Genomic DNA, 7,694 nt, shown 5'->3' on the forward strand with positions numbered 1-7,694 from the left:
GATTCACACAACACAAGAAAAGGTTTGGGGGCAGCCGCCCATATACTTTAAATAGGCAGACAAAGATGAGGGTTTGGTACAACAAATGAAAAGGTCTTGACAGGCATCAATCCAAAACAGAACGGATGAAACAGACAAACAAAGTGGTTTTAAAGTCGGGAAGGGGAAATGACGTAATTCTGGCAGGAACCGGAAATGATGTCATTGGGGTCAGAGCCGGAAGTGATGTCATCATGTCCAAAAGGAATTTCCCATGGTTGGTCTGGAGATGAAAAAGAGGAAGGATCAGTGCACTCCACCACGCCCTGGTCCGGCATGGAATTATCCCTTTTTGGGTCCTTCAGTTGCCTCCCATGTTGTGGCGACGTTCATTGGTTGTGAGCTCTCACATGCACACAAGCCCACCCTCTATGACTTAAAACTAAACTCAAGGCAAGTCCAGAAGGTTTGGACTGAAAATATCAGGCTACATGATTGTCAGGACGGTGCCACAACTGTCTCTGACTTGCTAAGATTACATACATCAAGTCTGAAGTAGAAAATTGATGTAAAATTATGTAATGTGACGTAATTGGCCTTTACGTATGATGTCTCAGAAAATATTTCAGCTTATATTACTAAACATTGTTGTTCAAAATTATGCATTGCCTGCACTGAATTCTGAAGCAGAAATCAAACGACATAATATCTGACTTTCCCTTTATACTGTGGGTCAACTTAAAATGTGTTGCGTGGAGATTTCATATTATACTGACTCCTACTGGTTGTGGCTTTAACAATATTAGCAAAAATGTGTCTTTTATTTATGCTCTGTTAAAATTATACTAGGCATTGATGGAAATGCATGCAATAATTAATAAAAATAATTAAGCCGAATAGCTAGATCAGCATATGGCTTTTCGGGACTTGCAACACTTAAATGACCCTTATATGGGAGGTCACTAGAACAGAAAGAAACAGCCGTGCCTGATTTTCTAAATAAATCCCTTGCTCACACACCCACTTTCTATTTTTGTTCCACTGGTGCTATGCCATTTGACACAACCTCTAGTCCGCCAGTGTGTGGAAACTTGACCCTTGTTAACAGCAGGCCATATGTTTGAAAGAATCTACAGACGTTGCTCTTGTAAGAGACAGAGAGCTGTGTAGTGGTTTTTTTCCTTAAGTCTCTTTGTATGTTATTTGGTGTGAGGTCCATGTGAAAGTAATATTAAATTTAGCACACATTAATCCTTGATTTATGTATCCATTACTAGCTTTTATTAATTATTATTGTAGCATTGCAAATGCCCTCACATATCCCATTATGATGGGCTGTAGTACCGAATCATATTCAGATAGCATAAGGCACAAGGCAGCAACCAACCCTGGACAGGACTCCATTAAAGAGCAGATTCACACAAAAAACGACACACATTCATGTGGGGTCAATTTAAAATGTGTTGCCATAGCTTGGATTTTAAGCCCAAGATTGATGGTTCAATTTCCACCTCCACTTAACTCTATGATGCTGCTTTAACATGCCTATGAGTCAATTGTAAAAAAAAAAAAAAGGTATATCAAGTTTGTTTTGTATCCTGAGTTTCTTTTCAACATAAATAAAGGAGTCAACGGAAAAGGTAATATTACAGTTACTTAATTTAACAAATGTGTTGGTGGGATTTGGAAGGAAAACCATCATATTTGCAGACAACCTGTGTGAACACAAACATTATATAGAGTCCCAATAGGGACTGGGTAAGTATTTGAACCAGAACTCTGGAGCTGTTAGGTGTATTAATGAGTGATTTTAAATGGGCTTATATGAGTGACTCAGCCTTTGCAAAATAAGTGTATTTATTTCTAAGTATATTTAATGTATACATATATATCTATCTATATATATATATATATATATATATATATATATATTGTGACAGTTTGGGGGCGCTATCGCTCAGTTGAACCCTCCAATCAAACGTCAGACACCAAATAAAAGTCCAAATATTGACTTTATTAATAATGCACAGTGCTAAAAGCACCCTCTCCACCACAATACTCATTAAATAAATCACAATAATCACAATAAACAATCCTCCACACTCCCAGACCTGTTGCCACCCTTCCACCCAGCTCAGCTCAATGCTCTGGTGTCTCTCTCAGTCTTTTATAGTCCTTGTCCTGGAAGTGTTTCACCCTCTCTTTACCCCGGAAGCACATCATTCCCCTTGTCCATGTGACTTGGACGTACTTCCGGGGCATAGGGAAAATAGTTACTGTTCCTCCCTGCAGCGCCTTCTAGCGGCCCCCATGGTATCCAGCAGGGCTGTAAAGGAAAACTCCAACGTCCATAATTCCCTGCTGGCATTCGGGGCACCTCCATGCTACAGGGAGGGCTCCACCTGGCGGTGTGTGGGTATTGGCCGGGACAAACAGCCGGCCATCTATCACAATATATATATATATATATATACAGTATATAGTGATATGTGAGTCCCTGTCTTGTACCCCAAAACACGAGGCTGAGTCTCAGTATTTTAGCAAAACCAGCTTTTATTCAGCTTGAAACACAAACAGCATGGTTATTTATTGCAGCGTGATCTATCACACTCCTATACACAGACACAGCAAGTAATAATAACAGTATTACTTGTCAGTGGCCAAGTAATACTGTTCCCTTCATTTAAAATGTTCCTTGCATCACCCATCGACAACGGTGCTTACAGCGTGACCGCGGTCAGCTAGGATTTGCTTTGCGGAGAGCTGCCGCAGCGCTGGGAGCCTGCAGTTGTCTCGGCGACGGATAAGCTGTCTTCCACAGATCGTGCTTCAGGTTGCTCTTCGGCGTGTCGTCCCATTGGAGGAAGTCCCAAAAGAGTTTAGAAACCTCACAATATATATGTAGTATATATATTTAAGATGGCGCAGGGAAATGGGAAATTTTCATTTAACGTTCAGTACACGAGTAAATACATTATAAAATACATCCATCCATTATCCAACCTGCTATATCCTAACTACAGGGTGACGGGGGTCTGCTGGAGCCAATCCCAGCCAGCACAGGGTGCAAGGCAGGAAACAAACCCCAGGCAGGGCGTCAGCCCACATCACGACGCACACACACACACACACACCCACACACCAAGCAAACACACTACACACAATTTAGGATCGCAAATACACCTGACTTGCATGGGTCAGGGTGCCAACCTACTGCAGGACACACACAGACACCAAGGCCAATTTAGAATCGCTAATCCACCTAACCTGCATATCTTTGGATTGTGGGAGGAAACAGGAGCCCCCAGAGGAAACCCATGCAGACACGAGGAGAACATGCAAACTCCACGCAGAGACGACCCAGGAAGCAAACCCGGGTCTCCTAACCACGAGGCAGCAATGCTACTCACTGTGCCACCATGCCACTCCTATTGTACAGGGGGCGGCACGGTGGCGCAGTGGTAGTGCTGCTGACTCGCAGTTAGGAGACCCGGGTTCGCTTCCCGGGTCCTCCCTGTTTGGAGTTTGCATGTTCTCCCCGTGTCTGCATGGGTTTCCTCCCGGGGCTCTGGTTTCCTCTCACAATCCAAAGATATGCAGGTTAGGTGGATTAGCGATTCTAAATTGGCCTTGGTGTCTGTGTGTGTCCTGCGTTGGGTTGGCACCCTACCTGGGATTGGTTCCTGTCTTGTGCCCTGTGTTGGCTGGGATTGGCTCCAGCAGACCCCCGTGACTCTGTGTTCGGATTCAGAGGGTTAGAAAATGGATGGATGTATTGTACAGAATATGCAATTAATGATGGCAATCAATATTCATTTTTTGTTTTGAAGAAAACATGAAGATACTGTTGATTTCTCTGTTCACATTCTGACAGCCAGTTGAGGAAATTCTGCATTGCTTGACGTAACATGTCAAGAGGAATGCCAGCCATTTCCTCTTCAATCCTTCTTTTTAGTTCAGCAATGATTGCAGAGCAGGTGCGATACACTTGGTTTTAAGATGTCCCCACAGACATAAATCACATACAGTGAATGTCACCATTGCATGAAATGACGTGCCTTCCAAACAATCGTCGAATAGTTTCCATTAATTTTTAGGCAGTATGAGAAATGGCTCCACCTGGGGACTTCTTTTTTAAAGCTGAACCTGTTTCTTCGAAATTACACATCCATGTTGCAATCACATGAACAGATGGGACACGATCATGACCTCCTTACTGGTAATGATGGCAAAATTCCCCTTGCACAGCAGTCACACTGTCACTATTCTTATAAAAGGCTTTCATAGTAAATGCTCATTGTGCACCACTCCACTCCTCCATTATAACTAATGGCAAGGGGTTCTAATCAAGTTTGCATTGATCCCAAACAACTGCCAACGCCCCAGGGTCACCAACACCTAGTTACAAAATTTCCAATTTCCCTGCACCACCTTGTATGTATATATATATATATATATATATATATATATATATATATATATATATATATATATATATATATATATATATATATATATATATATATATATACATATAGATCTGTAGATGCAGATCACGTGGCACGGAAGCAGCAGCAAGCCAGCAGCTGATCGAGTAAATAGGAGGTAAAAAAATCTGTATTTGTTTCCCATTGTATCACCATTTAAGAGGGGGTTTCGGAGAAGCAACCGCTTCTCTTTGGGGTGCGTTCAGCCCCCCTCTTCACAACATGAAGTGACTGGCGTGTAGTGCAGGCTGGGGAGGTTGCCGATTGTGTAATGGTTTGGGGGATATTTTCTTCTCACAAGTTGGGCTGCTTAACACTGAGTTGGTATCAGCCTACCTGAGTATTGTTGCTGCCCATGACCATTCCTTTATGAGCACACCACCTCACAAAGCTCAGATCATCTCAAACTGGTTTCTTGAATATAACAATGGGTTCACTGTACTCAAATGGCCTGCAGTCACCAGGTCTCAATACAATAGAGCCCCTTTGGTGAAACTCACTAGCATCATGGAAGTGCAGTTGACAAATCTGCAGAAACTGGCAATATGGACCAACATCCCTGAGAAATGTTTCCAGCACCTTGTTGAATCTATGCATGAAAAATACAGCACTTCTGAAGGCAAAGGGGTATCCAGCCCGGTACTTGCATGGTGTACCTAATAAAGTGGCCGGTGAGTGTATATACTGTAGGTGTTGTCCCATTGACCGCTCTGTAAGGAGGCATCAAGAGCTTGAACTTAACATGTACAACTACCAGAAGCCAATGGACTGATCTGAGAAAAGGAGTGACATCTGCCCATCTAGGCTGGTTGAACACCAAGACATGCTGCTGTATTTTGAATCATCTGCACCAGTTTCGTGACACTTTATTTAATTTCTGAAAGGATATAAAGGGATATGATAATAATAACATAATAAAGCATTTTGGAATGATAAATTAAGGGAAAGAAATCACAATGGACTTGCTGTTCTGAAGCGTTATCATGTTTTGTATAGTGCGGCATATTAATCAGGGTTTAGAATGCCATTTTCAGAAGACTGTTGACCTAGATAACTGGCCCTGAGACAATAAGCCACAAGTGTGCAGTTAAAATCCGCCTTTTATCATGACTTCCAGCCTCCTCATGGCTATCATCAAGTAACAGAGTGTCAAAGAGACGAAAATAATCTGAGAATGGGTTAAAAGAAATTGCTGAAGCGTGAATTACTAAATGTGCTGATTTGTAATCAAATCCACTTCAGAAGTCAAATATAGAGGTCTCTTTTTTTTTCCTTCTTTTGATGTTCGTCGACAGGGTTAGAGGCAGGAAGTCCGTGGCTGAATCAGAGTCAACAGAGAAAACTGCAGAAAATGTTGCCAATTCTCTTAAGATGCAGCTATCTGAGGGCTGGCAAGAATGTGTTTCTTTATATTTAACACTCCCAGTTATCCAGTTTATTTTTTAAGGGTATTTGTTTAGGGTATTTGGCTATTTGAAAACTTACTTAACATTTTTCTGGTTTTACATGTAACAAAATACTCACAATAAGATGTGACATCCAACATAAATCTGAGGAGTTGAGATGTAGGAACTTGAAGGGGAGCAACAACATGTCAAGAAACAAGAGGAGTCTGTGCCTTTAAGAAGTACAGTTTATGGGAAGCAGTGATGGATGGAGACCACCAAGTGGGAGCAACACCCATCCATCTTTGTCTCAGTCATGTAATCCTGCTAGGAAGAAAGAAGCTCAGTGATGGTAGGAAGCACTTACAAATTAAAGGAACAAAAAAATAAATAGGCTAAGACGACTGGTCTGAAGAAAGTGTGGCAGTTCCTAGTACAGCACATATGGGTATCCTTTTTGCATATTCTGGAAAAATTGCCAATTCACTTCAGGTAGGGACACTTAAGAAAAAAAAGAAAACAAAAATAAAGAAGGACTCAATAAATAAGAGAGTTATATTGGAAGGGTGGATTACTCCGAACCTGGAGTATGTGACTGTTAGATGCAGACCCATATATCTCTCTAGAGAGTTTACTGTGGTCTTGATTACCGCTGTTTACATAGCACCAGACGCTAATGCAAACTCGGCTATCGAACTTTTACACTGCAGTAATAGCAGTCAGCTGACCAAGCACCCTGATGCTGTGTATATCGCTGCTGGGGACTTTAACCATGTGGATTTAAAACCTGTGCTCCTTAAATTCCATCAGCACGTCAAGTATGCCACCAGAGGAGCTAACGCATTGGATAAAGTCTACACAAACATTAAACAGGGCTACAGGACTACACCACTACCACACCTGGGCCACTCTGACATCACGTCACTGTTATTAATTTCGGCATACATTCCACTTAAGAAAACTGCCCCTAACAGCACAAGGACAGTTAAAACTTGCCCAGATGGGGCCTCTCAGCAGCTACAGGACTGTTTCAGTAGGACCAAATGGGACATCTTTGAACACCCAGATCTTGAAGTGTTTAGTGACAGCGTACTGTGTTATATTAAGAACTGCACAGACATTGTCACAGTGGATAAACGTATTTGGGTCTACCCCAATCAGAAGCCCTGGATGACCAGGGAAGTCCAGAGGCTGCTGAAAGAGAGGAACACTGCCTTCAGGTCTGGTGACAAGGATACAGCACAGCCTCTGCCAGCCTAAAGAAGGGCATCTGAGAGGCCGTTAGACTATAAAAAGATGATCGAGGAACACCTGGATAGCAACAACGGCAGGCAAGTGTGGATGGGTGTCCGGCATATGACCAACTACAGGACCAGTCCCGGAGCTGTGGGAGGTAGTTTATCACTGGCTGAAGAACTGAACCACTACTTTGCTTGGTTTGAAGTGAATCGACCAGAGACAACCAGACCCCATCCAGATACCAAGAACAGCCCCATCTTCACAGTAGGGGAGCAAGAGGTGTGATGCACGCTGCGGGTTGTCAACCCACGGAAGGCAGCTGGACCTGACACCATCTCAGGACACATGCTGAAAGACTGTGCAGACAAACTGGCTGGGGTCTTCACCAGGATATTCAACCAGTCTCTGCCTCAGTCCACTGCGCCATCCTGCCTGAAATCCTCTGTCATAGTGCCTGTGGCCAAGAAACAGACCCTCACCAGTCTTAATGACTACAGGCCATGTCATTCATTCCTCCCATGCTTGATCCGCACCAGTTTGCCTACAGAGCAAACAGGTCTACGGAGGACGCTGTGGCCACTGTTCTCCATGCTGTTCTGTCCCA

The sequence above is a fragment of the Polypterus senegalus genome, chromosome 1 (genome assembly GCF_016835505.1).
Source record: "Polypterus senegalus isolate Bchr_013 chromosome 1, ASM1683550v1, whole genome shotgun sequence".
NCBI lineage: Eukaryota > Metazoa > Chordata > Cladistia > Polypteriformes > Polypteridae > Polypterus > Polypterus senegalus.